Here is a 17257-nt window from a genome sequence, read left to right on the forward strand (position 1 = left end):
GAAAAATTACACATGGAACAGAGCACAGCACATAAAGAATGACATTGGAGATGAAAGCTCAAAAAGCTCTGAAAGAATTTTACTTTTAAAACAAATTCTGAGACGTTTCAGGTGGAGACCGCAACTGGAAAGCTATTTGATCTCTGGTGTCAGAGAAAACCTTTAAATCTGAGAGAATGCACAGGGAATTGTCACTGTGTGTTGACATTACCCACAGGAATGCAGACCAACTACAGTTCCCACACACACTGGGAAGGGTGGCAGGGTTCCTGACAGGGGACCCAAGAGATTAACTAGGATGGTTTGGAGAATGGTAGATTTCAGTGATGTGGTTAGGGTGTAGAAATCGGAATTGAGGCGAGATTTGACAGGGTGGGGGCAGTAGTTAATGATTGATCGACACAAGGTAAATAAAGTGAAGCTGTGTCCATTAGCTGACCATAAAGGATTAGAGGAGAGTAATATCAGTTTGGATATGTTCCACAGGGAGAATGCGAGGAAGACGTTCTGTGCAGTGAATCTCAATGACCTTGGACTCAATGTTGACACGCAAACGCCAATAATGCTGAGATCCTGATAAATTGATGGTGGTCATGCATAAATAAAAATCTGTCTGACCAATGACGGAATCTGAACTGAATCATTACTACCATTGATCTGATAGAATTAATTCGAAATGTATCTCAATGGACTTAAACCACACGATTCCAGAGTGGGCGGCACGGTGGCACAGTGGTTAGCACTGCTGCCTCACAGCGCCAGGGACCCGGGTTCAATTCCCGCCTCAGGCGACTGACTGTGTGGAGTTTGCACGTTCTCCCGTGTCTGCGTGGGTTTCCTCCGGGTGCTCCGGTTTCCTCCCACAGTCCAAAGATGTGCAGGGTCAGGTGAATTGGCCATACTAAATTGCCCATAGTGTTAGGTAAGGGGTAAATGTAGGGGTATGGGTGGGTTTCACTTCGGCGGGTCGGTGTGGACTTGTTGGGCCGAAGGGCCTGTTTCCACACTGTAATCTAATCTAATCTAATCTAATAGATAGCACATCACCTTTCCACAGATTACTGGTTGGTTCTGGAGAAATCTTCAGCTGATTCCGAAAATCTTTCCATAGACTGACGTTGTGAGATGTTGCGGATGTATAAAGTTGCGACAATACGAAGGACAATCCTGGAAACACTCAATAGATCAGGCAGGTGGGAATACACACAGTGAACATTTTAGCTCAACGAAATCTTAACAACTTTTTTTGAAGTGAGATCATTAGCGGGTAAATAGCAAATGTAATTGATCGTGAGCAATTGTATAAGAGTGCAAACTAGAATCTAAATCACAAAGAAAAGTAACATATTATGAATGCTGCAGGAGGAGGTGTGTCTGGAGAGACACACAAGGATTAAAGTTCTGAGTTCAAAGTCACTGACAGTCAGCTGACCTTGAAATGATAAATCTGCTTCTCTTTTCAGAGAGGGTATGTTCGGTTTTGAAGGATTACCCAAAACAATTGGCGGACTGTAAGAATCGGTAATGGAGGGAGAATCTTTGTTGTGCACATTGAATTATTAGCATTTAGTGTAGAATGCTCTTTAATCCCAGTTTAGATTCCAGCTTTGGGCGACTGTCTGTGTGGAGTTTGTGCATTCTCCCCGTGTCTGCGCGCGTTTCCTCTGCTTGCTCCAGTTTCCTCCCAAAGATGTGCAGGTTAGGTGAATTGGCCATGCTAAATTGTTGGGCCGAAGGGCCTGTTTCTACATTGTAGGGAATCAAATCTAATTAATTCGGAAATTGCACTCAGATAAAATGGCTTTTTATACGTATGCACACCTTTGCAATTGCAGTTTGTGTTACTCTCCCACAGACATATTCCTGCTCCAAATGCATATTTGGTTCTTGGAAACAATATAACCATTCAATTTGTAGATAAAACTCAAAGGAAAGTTTTAACTCCAAACAAAAGTTTGAGACGAGTCCTGTGCTATATCCCTGCTTACATTTTCCTGATCTGCTCTCGGCCCTGGTGAGCATAATGATGCAGTCCGGGGGAAATACAGTCTCTTCAGAACTTTCCCTGGTCTCCATGGCAGTGACAGATCTCCTGATCAATACAACAACCATGACACTGTATGATTTCTAGCCTATGTTCGAGCCTATTTCTAGCTCATAGCGAGGTTGCTGACACCATTCCTGCAAGTGCATTCATCTCTGTCTTCATTTATTTAGTAAGTGGCAGTTCCAGCTGGTTGATAGTTACTTGATCCATAACTCTCCATTCCTTGCACATCCGTCTGGTTATGGGGCTAAAAGCCACTAAAACGCCCCTATCATATCTGCCTCCATTACCATCCCGGAGATTACGTTCCAGAAACCTACCACTCTCTGTGGGAAGAAACCGTTCCCCCACATCTCGTTTGACCTTTCCCACTTTCACCTTAAATGCATGCTCCATTGTTTAAGACATTTCAATTCTGAGAAAGAGATTCTGACTGTCAACTCTATTTATGTGTCCCATTATTTCGTCGACTTCCACGGAGTCTCCCCTCAGCCTCAGCTGCTCCAGGGTAAAGTGCCGGAGTTTTTCTCGAGTCTCGTCATAGCTCATACCCTGTAATACAGGCAGCATCCTGGTAAACCTCTTCTGTATCCTCCACATCCATCCTGGAATGTGGCGACCAACATTAAACGCAACACTCCAAGAGAAGCCAAACTAAAGTCTTATAAAGCTGCAACATGACATTCTCACTCTACTTTGTTCCTTGCACTTTGTGTCAAGTCCATGAGCATCTGTACTCTCCCACACAGCACGTTCGTGTACAAACTTTACCTCAAAACATTACCCATCACCAAGTTACAGGCCTGCAGCATCGCCATATCAACCAACACGCTGCACTGCCCGCACATAAAAATCTGGGACAGTGACGGTGCCTTCCACTGCCACAGTAACCCACGTCCTTGTCTCCCTCCGCCTCTTATATGGTGATATTCCCATCCCTTCCACAATTCCTGTCCACTCCGCCTACAAGCAGGCTATCTCCAGTGCCCAGAACTGACTTCCCCAACTTCACTGTTACTGCAGGGGGCCCCAAACCCCTCCATGAGTATTTCATCAAACATATCCTCAATTACAGGAATGGACAGTGTCAACATGAATAGGTGAACAGAAATTCAGGATCGAAAAATCTACCGGAGCCTGTCGGGAATGTAATGAATAGTTTTTGTGGCCACCTCTCTGGACGGTCGTGATACAGATTCTCGGATCCTGATTGTCCCAAACAATGTCAAAGTCCCTGGACATCCTGACTGAATCCTATCTCCCTTGCCCTGACTGAGAATTGGTTCCCTGAGGCTTTGATTCGTGACAATTTGGTTGAAGCACATGCAGTGTGTGTGCTGCTTTAGCTGTTGTTCCAAGTGCAGCCGCTTGACTGATCACCGCTAACAACAACGACAAGCTGCCTGGCTTATGTGTGCGATAAAGAACCAGGCCAGAAAGGAGCACTGTGAAACATTAGATTCTGGTTGACGCATCAAACTGCAAAAAGCCAAGGGAAGGCAGAGATGCTGTGCCAGTCCCTGAGCAGGATATTTCTCAGGCGCTGGAAAGTTTGGAGTGTTCTAATTGTTTACAGCAATAATGTACTTTGTGGACAGGTAATTCTACAACTTGATTCAGTGCTTTTATTTAACTCTTGCTAATTTCGCTGCTCTGCAAGTATCTATTGGACTGGTTAATGTGAGAATCGGCTCTCAGTGTAATATGCCTCTGACTTGGTCATTTGTGATCCCACACACAATTGTGCCCAACATCAGTGAATATGTTATCTGATTCAACTCACAGGCCTTTGAACTGAGAAAATAAAGTCGTCACAAACACACCAATTGATTCCAGTTTCTCTTGTACTCTGACGAAAAATATTCTTAAAGATTTACAAGGATGTTGCCAGCGTTGGAAGGTTTCAGCTACAGGGAGAGGCTGAATAGGCTAGGGCTGTTTTCCAGGAGTGTCAGAGGCTGAGACATGACCGTTTGGAGGTTTATAAAATCATGAAGGGTTTGGTTAGGTTAATTGACAAGTTCTTTTGCTTGGGGTGAGGAGTCCAGAACTAGAGGGAATAGGTTTAGGTGAAGAGACGAAAACTTTAAAAGGGACCTAAGGGGCAACGTTTTCACGCAGAAGATGGTGCAAAAAATGGAATAAGCCGCCAGAGAAAGTGGTGGAGGCTAGTACAATTAAAACTTTTAAAAGGCATCTGGATGGGTATATGAACAGGAAGGGTTTAGCGGGATATGGGCCAAGTGCTGGCAAATGGAACTAGATTAGGTTAGAGTATCTGGTTAGCATGGACGAGTTGGCTGAAGTCTCTGTTTCCGTACATCTCTATGAGTCTCTGTGTTTTCGTACTTCACAGAGTTCTCAAAATCTCTCGTTAAGTCCATCCAAGTCATCCTCATCTTCATCAAAATCCAATCTGTTGAATACTTCAATAGTTTAATCTTCTCCATTTTGTTTTCTGAAATGCCGTTTGACATTAGGTAGAGCTGGTGGGCAATTCTGTTTTCCTTTTGTTGTTCGGAGTTGGTGGGAAAAGGATGAAGTAATAACATTGACAGTGAGGGCCGAACATGCAGGTAGACACAGATTAATCATAATCTAGAACATGATTTGGAAATGCTGGTTTTGGAATGGGGTGTACGAAATTAAAAATCACACAACACCAGGTTGTAATTCAACAGGTTTAATTGGAAGCACACGAGATTTCGGAGTGCAGCTCCTTCATCAGATGGTTGACAACCTGGTGTTGCGTGATTTTTAACTTTGTAATCTGAATCGCACAAAAGCCAGGCAAACACATATTAAAGTAAACAAATTAAACTGCTTTTCAGATTCTTTAAGGAGGGGTGCACCATTCCCAGGAACACTGCAATACCAGGACGATGCGTGAAGTTGGTGGAGCAAGCTTCAAACCCAATTCCTTCCTGCAAAAATCAGATTCATATTCAGTCTCTAACCCAGGGACGTATTAGACATTAAAAATGACAAGAACAGAACTGCACACGGTCTTAGCCCCTCGAATGCTGCCTGACTTGTTTTGTTTTATTACAAAAATATACTTTATTCATAACATAATTTGATGGTCTGTACAGTTGGCCATGCCATACAGTTGGCCATTTACATACAGAGATCAGAATTTATCATTATTATATACAGGTCTGTACGTTTATTAATTATATGTCCATATATTTAGCTGAGGCGTCAGCAGAGCCCAAATGACTGCATGGGCCCCCTGTTCTTCTTTAGGCAGGCAGATGTTACATGGTGGTCTTTCCACACCGCGCCTTGGCGGCAGCTGCCCCAAGCTTCAGGACGTCCCCCAACACATAGTCCTGGACCTTGGAATGTGCCAGTCTGCAACACTCCGTCAGGGTCAACTCCTTCAGCTGGCAGATCAACAGGTTTCGGACCGCCCAGAGAGCGTCCTTGACTGAGTTGATGATCCTCCAGGCACAGTTGATGTTCGTCTCGGTGTGCGTCCAAGGGAAAAAGACCGTAGAGCACAGAGTCCTGTGTCACGGCACTGCTTGGGACGAACCTCGACAAACACCACTGCATTCCTCTCCAGACTTATTCTGCGTAGGCACATTTCAGAAGGAGGTGTGTGCTAGTCTTGTTGGTTAGTTCGGACGATGAGGCATTCTACCAAATGGCTTTGACAGTCTGCTCAGGGAACCGCTCGATAGAATCCGCTCTCTCCTTAGCCCGAAGGTTCTCAAGGAAAGTACGTGCTGACCACTTCCTGCTGGAATTGTGGTCAAATGGGTTTTTCTTCATAAACTTCTCCATGAAGGACAGGTGATACAGAACTGTCCAACTACTCAGAGCGTTCCGCAGCAGCGAGGCCAGGCCCATCCTTCGCAACACCGGGGACAGGTAGTGACACTTGGTGTTTGCGTACTGGAGATCCACGCATAGGTGCAGCCACACACAAAGGTGGCCATCAGGGTGAGGGTGGCATTGGGTGCATTTTTCCCCCGTTGCCCAGACCTTTGTACAGCAAGTCCCTTTGGACCCGGTCCAACTTTGACCTCCATATAAATTGGAAGATGGCCAGGGCGAATGCACTGGCACAGATTATGGGAATAGGCCAGACCTGTGCCATATAACAGCAATGGCAGTGGCTCACAGCTGATGACCAGGTTTTTGTCCACAATGGAGAGCGATGGTAGCTCCAACTGCCCAATTTCTGCCTCACCTTGCTGATACGCTCCTCCCAAGACTTGGCGCATGCCCCAGCACCTCCCACCCCCGAAGCAAACCTTCAGGTGTTCGTTCCTGACGGTGAAGGGGATCGAGGATTTGTAGGCTTAGTTCCCAAAGAGCATGGCCTTGATCTTGCCTCGGTTTACCTTGGACCCCGAGGCCCGTTCGAACTGGTCACATATGCACATAAATCTGTGCACAGACAGCGGATCCGAGCAGAAAGCGGCGACGTCATCCATGTACAGGGAGGCCTTGACCTGCAGGCCCCCGCTGCTAGGCATAGTCACCTCTCTCAGGCTCGCATCCTTCCTGATGGACTCGGCAAATGGCTTTATGCACCACACAAACAAGGCAGGAGAGAGAGGTCAGCCTTGCCTGACTCAGATCTGACTGGGAAGCTATCTGATTCCAACCCATTGATTGAGACTGCACTGACAATGTTGGGGTAGAGCAGTCTGATCCAATTTCAGATTCCCTCCCCAAAGCCCATTTTGGAGAGAACATCTCTCATATACCTGTGTGATATCCTGTCAAAGGCTTTCTCCTGGTCCAGGCTGATGAAGCAGGTGTCCAACCCTCTGTCCTGCAGTAAGGTGATCGTACTCCACCACACCCTCTGGCAACACGTTCCATACACACGGCACTCTCTGCATGTAAAAAAGGTTGCTCCTTACGTCCCTTTAAAATATATCCTCTCTCAAATTAAACGTCTTCTTTTGGACTCGCCTACCCCCAGGAAAAGAACTCTATTAATCACCCTATCCATGCCCCTCCTGATTGTATAAACATCTATAAGGCAACCCCTCAGCCTCTAACACCCCATGTGCAACATTGTCACCCACTTTGCTGAACTCCATGCAGACAACATCGGCTTTTCTGCCTTCATCAGTCTTCTTTATCACTGCTTTGAAAACCTCAATCAAGTTAATTGAGGGACAATTTCCCTCACAAAGAGTCATGTTAACTGACCCTGATCAGTCCTTGCCTTTCCAACTGCACGTAAGTCCTGTCCCTTAAAATCACCTTCAATAACTTACCCACCAATGACATCAGGCTCACCAGAACTATATTGTTATTATCATGCAGACAGCACATTATTAAAATAGATAGTTTATTATTATCTTTGCAATCAGAACGCAAAGTCAAAAATGCAAAATAAATCAAAGAACTTCCTCACTTACTCTACTCCTCATAGTATTAATGAAAATTGTCCAATTCAGTTTCTGTTCAGTCTCGCTTCCACAATATTGCTAGCCGCGGATTTATGGAAATGCATCTGAATAGCAAGTGTGTTCAATTGGATTCTTTCTTACTGGGGCTGGTCACTGCCAGGCAGGGTTATGTCTTTTAAACCACTTGCCACTTTTCATCCCAAGCCCGAAATTCTTTGAATATTGTCATGGATAGCTTCAGTGTCTGGGTAGGTGAAAATTATGTTGCGCGTGAGGCAACCGATTGGGTACACCCACACTTCTGGTCCCATGGTAGATAGAATGTGATTAACCAAACCAAGCATTAGCTGTGGTGAGGGGTTGGAGACTGATTGTGAGGAGCTCCCATGGAAAATTTGTACTGCTGAGGTGATAGGCCTTTGGTCACCAGAAACATTTCGCTTTGTGGTATGGATAACTCTAACCAGTGGAGAATGTATTCCTTGATTCCCATTGACTTATGTAACAGGCGCTTACTCAGCTATATTAGATCAAATGCTGCAAAGAACTCTCACACTCTCTCGCCTTTCCTGTTCAGTTTATTTGACCGTGCTCTGCTGTAATAAGACTGCTAAAAAATGTGTTGCTGGAAAAGCGCAGCAGGTCAGGCAGCATCAAAGGAGCAGGAGAATCGATGTTTCCCTTCTTCAGGAATCCTTATGCCCAAAACGTCAATTCTCCTGCTCTTTTGATGCTGCCTGACCTGCTGCCCTTTTCCAGCAACACATTTTTCAGCTCTGATCTCCAGCATCCGCAGTCCTCACATTCTCCCTGTAATAAGACTGCAATGAGTTCTGAGCCTGTGTGGCCAGGGTGGGACCAAACTGACAGTGTGTTAAGTAGGTTGTTGCGAAATATTTACATCTTGATATTTACTTCTTACCTCTCCCAGTGTTGGAGTAATACTGGATCAGCTTAATTAGCTGCTCTTAAAAAAAAAACACTTGACTCAAGGCAATTGGCGCAAATAGTATTTCTTATTTTTATTTTGATATTACATAGAGCAAGTAAATTTTTTGTGGTTCAGGTCAGAGCTGGAAGATAATCCACTCAGATATCTATTTCAAGTTGACGGCAGGTACTTTATACCAATATCATGGGCATCTCCATCATCAACAAAGGGGAAAATTTGGGAGAAGATTTGTAGCTCAGGTGCTCGTTGTTGTGGCTCTGTTCGCCGAGCTGGGAATTTGTGTTGCAGACGTTTCGTCCCCTGTTTAGGTGACATCCTCCGTGCTTGAAAGCCTCCTGTGAAGCGCTTCTCTGATGTTTCCTCCGGCATTTATAGTGATTTGTACCTGCCGCTTGTGGTCGTCAGTTCCAGCTGTCCGCTGCAGTGGTCGGTATATTGGGTCCAGGTCGATGTACTTATTGATTGAATCAGTGGATGAGTGCCATGCCTCTAGGAATTCCCTGGCAGTTCACTGTTTGGCTTGTCCTATAATAATAGTGTTGTTCCAGTCGAACTCATGTTGCTTGTCATGCTTGATTAACAGTATTAACACCATATTAACAGTATATGAGGTTCCCAGTGTCAGTTTGCTGCTGGTCCTGCATCTCTGGGGTAGCTGTCTGCATTCCTGTGGTGAACACGAACTGCTGGACACTCACATGACTGAGGTAGTTACCCGTCTCCACGCTGCGGACATTTCCCTGCTCTGGTGTCTTCAGGTCGAGACCAGGGTTCGCACAGTACAGTTCTCTGTCTGCCAGCGGGGCTGCAGAGGATCGCTGCTCCCAGTTACCTGGAGCTGTGGGGCAGTGGTACATCCTGGTTCTCACCGTGTGGGGGATAGTCTTTACCAGCCCCCTCAGAGGGTTCGTCATTTCCTGTTTGGGGAGTGCTGCCCTCCTTTCTCCCTGCAGTGCTCTGTCTCTTCCTCTAGTGACGACCGTCCTCACCATGTGAAATGCTGCCTGTATCCTCTTCGTGCAGGTGTTGTTTCCTCCTTTTCTGGGTGGCTTTGAGGGCCTAGCAAGGTTTCCTCTTCCTTTTATTTACAGGAGTCTACTCCTCTGCCTCTTTGGTTCGCTCCTCCTACATTTCCTCCATCTGTCCTGTACAAGCTTGGATTGGTTGCTGCACCTCCCCGCTGGCTGCCATCTGCTCAGCTCCATCCTTCTGGGTGCCCCCAGATATCGTTCCCCTGCTGGTTTGTGGTACCTTTCTGGCCTTTTGCGGTCCACGGCTCGCATTGCTACCTCCGGCCATCTGTGCGTAGGTGGTGGCTGCTCGTCTTGGGCAGGCCTTGTACATGTGACCAGCCTCTCTGCACAAATTGCAGTTCTTGGCCTCTTTGCATTCCTTGGTCGTGTAACACTTCTGGTTGCAGTTCTAACAGATAGTGACCTTACAGTCCGCTGCCATGTGGCATGACCTCCCTCAGGTTCGGCACACTTTCGGCTGTCCTGCATACGTAGGTACCCTCTGCTCCCTCCGATTGCCAAGCTGGAGAGTGGGTGGAGGATGTTCCCACTGGCATCAACCCTCAAAGTTATCCAGAACTGCCGCTTGCTGGTCCAGATCCCGAAAGGTCGACCACGTCGGTGCTCTCTCCCTCGACCTCGGCGTACCTTCTCAGGAAGGTCAGGATGTCAACTGCTGGGAAGTGGGAGTTGTACATGTGAATCGTCATGTTGACCCTCATTTGCATGATGTTCTTTGCCAAATGGTGTGGGACATCATTGCACCGATTGTCACCTCGGATGTCTGCCTACATGGTGATGTGCAGGTGCGGGTGTTGGTCTGAAGTGGGAAAGGTCAGAAGTCATGTGAAGTCATGTGAAGTGAAGAGAAACACACAGGCGCAACGTTTATATAGTATTGGATTACTTGTTACTTTGGTTCAGTCATTGGCATGCGATTCTTCAACCTATCATATTATTCTAACCATTTGTTTTGTCTCCAGCATCATTTTTTTGTAATTATCTGTCTACTTGAATTATTTGGACTAAATGTCTTCCCTTCACTAGCTATTTAGCTGTTGACACTTTATTCACACAGTCTAACACTTCTGATCATTTGCGCAGACTTGCTATTCAGCCTGACACTCCACTCACACCATTTCTATGATATTTTGACCTATCTACTTTTAAATTCTGTGCCTGCATGCTTCTTTTCACTTTACCTGATGAAAGTGCAGAGCTCCGAAAGCATGTGATTTCAAGTAAACCTGTTGGACTATAACCTGTTGTCATGTGATTTCTGACATTGTCCAAACAGTGATTGTGATTTACACCACAGAGACAGTTACATATATCTAAATATCTAGAGTGACTTTCTGCAGGTACATTTATGCAGTTTCAGATTTCGCTGGTCAATTTGAGCTAATCTGCTTTTCGAAAGTTTGTTCCATCTTCATTGCATTCTGGATAATCGGAAAGCGAAGGTGTGTGACTACTCACCTGTGTTCACTTTGAGAGAAATGGTTCATGACTAGACCCTGTGCTGATTGAAGATGTTCATTCAGGGAACTGACCCCACACAGGGCAGCTCCTTCTGCTTAGATGAAATTTTTCGTGTTGATTGAGTCGCTGTATCAAGGTGAGGTGGTGTATTGGGTATCATATTTACATACTGAGTAACTTCGGATTGTTTTGTGTCTATTGAAGGATGGAAAGTATGTTCAGTTTGGGAGTGAGATTGTATGTAAGGGACTTGCTGTTGCCAACTAGCTCTTGGAAGTTTATAAACATTTGCAGTAGCAATAACACCAAGTTGAACATTTCCACAGCACATTATATATGTCACGGCTGTTGCATCAACCCTGCTAGCTGGGACATATCTGGCACACTGTACTTTACATCAGATGAGTAACACAGTCGAACAAGCTCTTTGATGCAGTAACGCTCTGTTTATTCAACAGTTCACGTAAAGGAAAATACTGTTGCTGGAGTTCTGGGTTTTAAGATCTTAAACTAATTTCATTTAATAACCAATAAGACTGTGCAAGATTCAGAGAATTGTTATTACCCTATAATGCCAGAGATTAGTACAATACAGAAGACTGAGTGTTCTGCCGTGTTATGACTCTGTAATGGCCTCTCTTGGAATCCTTATTCTTCCTCAGAAATCCTATTCATTGATTAAAGATGTTGTCTTAATGCTGCGACGTAGCTATGCATGATTTAAACTTTGACTTACTGGGTACTGGACTGGGGTATTTTGATTTCCTCATGTTTGATATCAATCTATGAAGTTAACATTTTAAACTAACTCTGTGGTGTATTTCGTCAACCGAGAACAACAACTAAAACATCTTTGAGGCTCGCAGGCACTTTTCATTGCAGTGATTTAAAAGATTGATGTATGAAGTTGATCCTGGTCTCCAGAAATCACTGATTACTGATTATGGAATGGCGATCTCAAATTTCGGGCTGGATTCTCTGGTTGTAATGGTGTCCTCTTTCTTGTTAGGAGAATCTCTCATTGGAGAAGATAAATTGCACAGATGTGGTGAGAGTGATATCCTTTAACATCGAGACCCCATTCGACTCAGTGTGGTATGAGAAGCCCAAGCAAAACTGGAATGAATGTGTTTAAGGGTGCAAATACTCCAATGGATGGAGTCAAACCTGGCATGGAAAGAGATAGTTCTGGGGTTAGAAGTCAGTCTTCTCAGCTCTAGGTCATCGCTGCAGAAATTCCTCAGGGTAGTGCTGGATCCCCTATTATCTTCAGCTGCTTCATCAATGACCTACCCTCCATCCTAAGGTCAGAAGTGTGGATATTCATCAGTGCTTGCACAATTCTCAGCAACATTCGTAACTTTTCTGATATTGAAAAAGTCAGAAAATGTTCAAATGCAACAAGATCTAGAAAATATCACGGAATCATAGTATCCCTAAACTGCAGGTAGAAACCATTCAGCCAATCATATCTACAATAACACTCCCACAATCATCGTATACCCCCACAGTACTGGCATAACCCTGTATTTAATATGGCTAAACGAACTAGCCTGCACAACTTTGAAATGTAGGAGAAAACCTGAGAAACCAAGACAACACAGACTCGGTGAGAATGTGCAAACTCCATGCAGATGGTCCTTTAAGGCTGGTATCGAACGTGGATCCCTGGCACTGGGACTCAGCATTGCTGACCACTCTACCACTGTGGCGCCAGAAATGCTCGGTGTCTGGGGTGGTGCTGATAAATGACTCGTAAGATTAACGCCACACAAATGCAAGGCAATGACGATCTCCAATAAAACAGAAGCTATTCTTTACCCCTTGACATTCAATGTTGTTAACGCCACTGAAATCCCTATTATCAACATCCTGGATGTTACCATTGGACGGGAACTTAACTGGTCTCAACCCATCAACACAGTAGCTAGAACAGCAGGTCAAATGCTGGGAATACTATGGTGAGTAACTCACCTCCTGACTCTCCAAAGCCTGTCCACCATCTACAAGGCAGAAGTCAGATGTTTGATGGAACACTCCCACTTTCCCCCACTTGTCTGGATGAGTTCAACTCCAACTGCACCCAAGGAGCTTGAAGTTATTTGGGTGGAACTGAGAAATAAGAAAGGGATGATCACCTTATTGGGATTGTATTGTAAACCCCCCAATAGTCAGAGGAAATTGAGAAACAAACTTGTAAGGAGATCTCAGCTATCTGTAAGAATAATAGGGTAGTTATGATAGTGGATTTTAACTTTCCAAACATCGACTGGGACTGCCATAGTATTCAAGCTTTAGATGGGAGGAATTTCTTAAGAGTGTACAAGACAATTTTCTGATTCAGTACGTGGATGTACCTACTAGAGAAGGTGCAAAACTTACCTACTCTTGGGAAATAAGGCAGTGCAAGTGACTGAGGTGTCAGTGGGGGAGCACTTTGGGGCCAGCGACCATAATTCTATTCGTTTTAAAATAGTGATGGGAAAGGATAGACCAGATCTAAAAGTTGAAGTTCTAAAATTGGACAATGGCCAATTTTGACGGTATTAGGCAAGAATTTTCGAAAGCTGATTGGAGGAAGATGTTCGCAGGTAAAGGGACGGCTGGAAAATGGGAAGCCTTCAGAAATGAGATAACAAGAATCCAGAAAAAGTATATTCCTGTCAGGGTGAAAGGGAAGGCTGATAGGTATAGAGAATGCTGGATGGCGAAAGAAATTGAGAGTTTGGTTAAGAAAAGGAAAAATGGATATGTTAGGTATAGACAGGACAGTTCGAGTGAATCCTTAGAAGAGTATAAAGAAAGGAGGAGTATACTTGAGAGGAAAATCAGGAGGGCAAAACGGGGGCATGAGATAGCATTGGCAAATAGAATTAAGGAGAATCCAAAGGGTTTTTCCAAATATATTAAGGACAAAATGGTAACTAGAGAGAGAACAGGGCCCCTCAAAGATCAGCAAAGTGATAAAATGGGGGAGATATTAACCAGTATTTTTCATCAGTATTCACTGTGGAAAAGGATATTGAAAATATAGACTGTAGGGAAATAGATGGTGACATCTTGCAAAAAGTGCAGATTACACAGGAGGAAGTGTTGGATGTCTTGGGACGGCTAAGGGTGGATCAATCCCCAGGATCTGATCAGGTGTACCCGAGAACTCTGTGGGAAGCTAAAGGAGTGATTTCTGGGACTCTTGCTGACATATTTGTATTATCGATATTCACAGGTGAGCTGTCGGAAGACTGGAGGTTGGCAAACGTGGTGCCACTGTTTAAGAAGTGTGGTAAAGACAAGCCAGGGAACTATAGACCGGTGAGCCTGACCTCGACTGTGGGCAAGTTGTTGGAGGGAATCCTGAGGGAAAGGATGTACATATATTTGTAAAGGCAAGGACTGATTCGGGATAGACAACATGGCTTTGTGCGTGGGAAATCATGTCTCACAAACTTGATTGAGTTTTTTGAAGAAGTGACAAAGAAGATTGTTGAGGGCAGAGCAATAGATGTGATCTATATGGACCTCAGTAAGGCGTTCGACAAGTTTGCCCATGGGAGGCTGATTATCAAGGTTAGATCTCATGGAATACAGGGAGAACTAGCCATTTGGATACAGAACTGGCTCAAAGGTAAAAGACAGAGGGTGGTAGTGGAGGTTTGTTTTTCAGACTGGAGGCCTGTGACCAGTGGAGTGCCACAAGGATCGGTGGTGGGCCCTCTACTTTTTGTCATTTGTATAAATGACTTGGATGCGAACATAAGAGGTACAGTTAGTAAGATTGCAGATGACACCAAAATTGGACAGCAAAGATGTTAGCCTCAGATTACAACAGGATGTAGACCAGATGGGCCAATGGGCTGAGAAGTGGCAGATGGGGGTTAATTCAGATAAATGCGAGGTGCTGCAGTTTAGGAAAGCAAATCTTAGCAGGACATATACACATAATGGTAAGGTCCTAGGGAGTGTTGCTGAGCAGAGAGACCTTGGAGTGCAGGTTCATAACTCTTTGAAAGTGGAGTCGCAGGTAGATAGGATGGTGAAGAAGGCGTTTAGTATGCTTTCCTTTATTGGTCAGAATATTGAGTACAGGTGTTGGCAGGTGATGTTGCACCTGTACAGGACATTGTTTAGGCTAGTGTTGGAATATTGCATGCAATTCTGATCTCCTTCCTATCGGAAAGACGTTGTGAAACTTGAAAGGGTTCAGAAAAGATTTGCAAGGATGGTGCCAGGGTTGGAGGATCTGAGCTATGGGAAGAGGCTGAAGAGTCTGGGGCTGTTTTCACTGGAGCGTCGGATGCTGAGGGGTGACCTTATAAACGTCCACAAAATTATGAGGGGCTTGGATCGAATAAACAGACAAAGTCTTTTCCCTGGGACCGGGGAGTCCAGAACGTGATGGCATTGGTTTAGAGTGAGAGGGGAACGATATAAAGGAGACCTAAGGGGAAATATTTTCTCGCAGAGGGTGATACGTGTATGGAATGAGCTGCCAGAGGAAGTGGTGGAGGCTGGTACAATTGCAACATTTAAGAGCCATTTGGATGGATATATGATAGGAAGGGTTTGGAGGGATATGGGCTGGGTGCTGGCAGGTGGGACTAGATTGGGTTGGGACATCTGGTCGGCATGGACGGGTTGGACCGAAGGGTCCATTTCCATGCTGTACATCTCTATGACTCTATGCCCAGCCAAGGCAAAGCGTCAAATTCACTGACAGCATATCCACAAACATCCAAGCTGTCCACCACTGACTCTCAGTCGCAGCAGTCTGTACTATCTACAAGATGCGCTGCCGAAATTCACTGAAAGTCCCCAGGTAGCACAATCCAAAATCATGAACACTATAATCTAGAAGGACAAGGGCAGCAGATACATGAGAACACCACTATCTGAAAGTTCCTGTCCAAACCACTATCTATCCTGACTTGGAAAACTATCACCATTCCTTCAAGACCAGGCTCCGTCAAAATCCTGAAATTCCCTCACTTACGGCAATGTGGGTCAAACTTCAGGAGATGGACTGCCGCAGTTCTAGAATGTAGCTCATGACCACCTCTCAAGTGCAACTAAGGGTTTGTAATAGAATATAGAATATACAAAATATAGAATATAGAAAAATACAGCGCAGTACAGGCCCTTTGGCCCTCGATGTTGCGCCGTTCCAAGCCCACCTAACCTACACTAGCCCACTATTCTCCATATGCCTATCCAATGCCCGCTTAAATGCCCATAAAGAGGGAGAGTCCACCACTGCTACTGGCAGGGCATTCCATGAACTCACAACTCGCTGAGTAAAGAATCTACCCCTAACATCTATCCTATACCTACCACCCCTTAATGTAAAGCTATGCCCCCTCTTAATAGCTGGTTCCATACGTGGAAAAAGGTTCTCATGGTCAACCCTATCTAAACCCCTAATGATCTTGTACACCTCGATCAAGTCACCCCTAAACCTTCTTTTCTCCAATGAAAACAGCCCCAAGTGCCTCAGCCTTTCCTCATACAATCTTCCTAACATACCAAGCAACATCCTGGTAAACCTCCTCTGCACCCGTTCCAGTGCCTCCACATCCTTCCTATAGTATGGAGACCAAAACTGCACACAATACTCCAGATGTGGCCGCACCAGAGTCTTATACAACTGCAACATGACCTCAGGACTCCGGAACTCAATTCCTCTACCAATAAAAGCAAGTACGCCATATACCTTCTTCACAGCACTATTTACCTGGTTGGCAACTTTCAGGGATCTGTGTACATGGACACCTCTGCTCTTCCACACTACCAAGTAACCGACCATTAGCGCAGTACCCCATCTTCTTGTTACTCTTATCAAAGTGAATTGCTGCACACTTACCTACATTGAACTCCATTTGCCACCTTTCTGCCCAGCTCTGCAGCTTATCTATATCCCGCTGTAACCTGCCACATCCTTCCTCACTATCAACAACTCCACCGACTTTCGTATCATCCGCAAACTTGCTCACCCAACCTTCTAGCCCCTCCTCCAGGTCATTTATAAAAATGACAAACAGCAATGGTCCCAAAACAGATCCTTGCGGAACACCGCTAGTAACTGCACTCCAAGATAAACCTTTACCATCAACTATTATCCTCTGTCTTCTTCCAGCTAGCCAATTCCTAATCCAAACCTCCAACTCACCCTCAATTCCATACCTCCGTATTTTTTGCAGTAGCCTACCATGGGGAACCTTATCAAACGTCTTACTAAAATCCATATACACCACACGGTGGCACAGTACTGCCTCACAGCGCCAGAGGCCCGGGTTCAATTCCCGCCTCAGGCGACTGACTGTGTGGAGTTTGCACGTTCTCCCCGTGTCTGCGTGGGTTTCCTCCGGGTGGTCCGGTTTCCTCCCACAGT

At 45.1% G+C, this 17257-nt stretch overlaps 1 long non-coding RNA gene and 1 other non-coding gene across 2 annotated transcripts in view; both read right to left on the bottom strand.

The window, feature by feature from the left end:
* Positions 1–17257, bottom strand: part of LOC122541288 (uncharacterized) — a 612062-nt gene that overhangs the window by 548067 nt on the left and 46738 nt on the right. The window lies entirely within an intron of this gene.
* LOC122541672 (U2 spliceosomal RNA) lies at positions 4889–5074 on the bottom strand. The gene has a single exon (XR_006309646.2). It is a non-coding gene; the product is annotated as a U2 spliceosomal RNA (small nuclear RNA).

The sequence above is a fragment of the Chiloscyllium plagiosum genome, unplaced genomic scaffold (genome assembly GCF_037043375.1).
Source record: "Chiloscyllium plagiosum isolate Xiang-an unplaced genomic scaffold, Cpla_swu_hap1 HiC_scaffold_35, whole genome shotgun sequence".
Lineage (NCBI taxonomy): Eukaryota > Metazoa > Chordata > Chondrichthyes > Orectolobiformes > Hemiscylliidae > Chiloscyllium > Chiloscyllium plagiosum.